The sequence below is a fragment of the Portunus trituberculatus genome, chromosome 38 (genome assembly GCF_017591435.1).
Source record: "Portunus trituberculatus isolate SZX2019 chromosome 38, ASM1759143v1, whole genome shotgun sequence".
NCBI lineage: Eukaryota > Metazoa > Arthropoda > Malacostraca > Decapoda > Portunidae > Portunus > Portunus trituberculatus.
Genome location: NC_059292.1, coordinates 32,484,043 through 32,486,542, shown reverse-complemented (window position 1 = coordinate 32,486,542; position 2,500 = coordinate 32,484,043). Strand labels below are relative to the sequence as shown.

The 2,500-nt window shown below is 45.2% G+C and overlaps 1 protein-coding gene across 1 annotated transcript in view; it reads left to right on the top strand.

The window, feature by feature from the left end:
• The first annotated feature begins 932 nt into the window (after positions 1-932).
• LOC123514534 overlaps positions 933-2,500 on the top strand; it is a 426,709-nt gene continuing 425,141 nt past the window's right edge. The window contains exon 1 of the mRNA XM_045272452.1: positions 933-1,679. The gene's annotated coding sequence lies outside the window, so the exon portion shown is untranslated. The remainder of the gene's footprint in view (positions 1,680-2,500) is intronic.

Below are 2,500 nucleotides of genomic sequence, written 5' to 3'. Positions count from 1 at the left end.
ATTATTATTATGATTATCATTATTATTATTATTATTATAATTACTATCATTATCATTATTATTAATATCATTATTATCATTACTATTGTAATTTTCATTACCATTACTATTACTGCTATTAACATTATTAACATCATCATCATCATCATCATCATCATCATCTCTATCATTATCATTATAACCATTACATCACTATTATTAGTAGTACTGTAAGCATTATTAACATTGTCACTGTTCTTAGGATATCATTAGCATCATAACTAGACTATTACTTGTATTGCTAATTCTGTTGATACTGCTGAAATCACAACCATTACTATAACGATTACAATAACTACAACTACCATCATCTGATTGGTATTTATAATAGAGAAATGATGATGATGATGATAATGAAGATAATTGATAATAATAATAATAATAATAATAATAATAATAATAATAATGACAATAATAACAATAATTACTGTGACGGTCTGGCGTGGTGGGTGGCGTGGCGGGGCACATTCCATGGGGCGAGGCGGCGTGCGGCGGGTCAGTGTGTCATGCAGCGGCGGGCTGGTGGTCCTGGGAGAGCGCTGCAACTCCCTCCCGGCCAAGGATTCCTCGCGCCTGCTGCTGCTGCTGCTGCTGGCCACCGCTCCATGCACGTCACGGCCACCACCACGGCCGCCGCCACGTCCAGCCATGCAGTTGCTAGCCATGCACATGTGGCTGCTCTAGGTTCATAGGCTCTAATCTATACCGAGTCATAAGCACGAATGCACGATCTACAAAAAAACATAATCATAAATTGTAGATAATAAACAGCCATAAATTACACAACATGCAGCTGTAATTTAATTCGCGTTATATACACAGGATCATTAATTTTGGGACATTGCACTGTACACCTTTATCAGCAGCAGCAACAGCACCACATATCCCCTCCCAGTGGTGCATGGATGTGCCCAGTTTAGGTCAGTGACAGACATAGGATCGAGTGGTAAAAGGATAACAAGATTCTCTAATCAAGATGAATTCATAATAAAGATACAGTCGTACGTTTCAGGCCAACCCTCCTCATGCAGGTTTCTCATGCACAGCTTCCCAGGTCCTCTCGTCCTCCCGCTGCCTCTTCCCAATACCCTCCGATCCTCCCGGACCTTCCAGCGTCCCAGTCATGTCCTGGGCTCTCTTCTTCACTTTTCTTCCTCCTTAAGGTTTCTCTAGTCTTCCCAACTCCTCCCTGTCCCTCGTCCAGGTCTTCCTAGTCTTCCCAGGTCCTCCCTGACCCTCTTCCTGGTTCAGCATCGCTAAATAAAGGGGTTACGCCGGTCATGCACGGGAGAGCGAGGACCCGCCCCAGTATACATCAGATCACAGCCAACCGGTTTTAAAAGGTTCATGACGGTCAGGCGGTTCTTTGTTCGGCTCATGAGGGTAGTCTGGCCCCTTCATGACGGTAGCCAGTTTGGTGTGAAAGTTTAAGGCAACTGCTGCTGCTTTTCCTGTGCTCCTGACTGCTACTGGTGCAGTAATGTGTTAAAATCTTGTGCTATACTGTGAAGTGCTAAGTGCAAGACAAGATATAGTGAAGATATTGCAAAGCTGCTGATATATTCATAAGAAGCTAGGTCGACCAGTGTGGTTGGTGGCTGCGAGTACGGCGAAGGAGAAGAAGGAGGAGAGGAAATGTGGTGAGTGAAGGCGACGAGGGCAAAGCTGAGTCTCGCCTGCATGACGCCTGTGCCGGGGGGAGGGTTTGTGCACCACGCTTCCTAGACTCAGCGGCGGCGGTCCAGACACGTAGCTCCCTTCGTTGGGTGCGCGGGGAGGGACTGGCCGCGCTGCCCGTCATGCATCATGCACTATGGACTGTTCAGTGCGAGACGGGGTAAAAAAAAAGTTACACGGGGTGGTGGGAAGCATGAAAGGACCTTCGCTTTCTTTTGAGAGGAACTCCGCTCTAACGGTATCCTTGAGGCAGCGACTGGGAGTGCATGCTGATTTACAGAAGCAGTTTGATGATGTCATGATCTTAGTAAAATAAATATAATACATATACATATTTAACAAAACATAAGCATATACATACACAAAAACACAAATTAATTTACGTACTATATACACTTTCAGTATTATTTTTCACAAATATATATATTTTTTTTCTTTTTCCGATTTCAAAGCGTTTTTCATCAATGGCTTATCGCGACGTTTTATCAGCAAACACAGGCAGTCAAAGGACATGGCAAATACGCGTAAGCATGTATACGAGGCAGCGAATAATTAAGTGTACTCTGAAACATACATGGCAACATACATGCACACAGTCATGCAAGCACACATGCATGATATAACGGTCTTTACAAAGGGGAGGGGCAGGCGGGCGGGCAGGCAGGCAGGCAGGCAGGCTGGCAGGCAGGCAGTCAGGCAGAGGGGAGGTGGAGAAGGAAGGAGGAGGGAGGGAGGAGGGCAGCACAGGAACCAGTTGGTGCTGTTGCTTCTCCCTCCGTCAGCT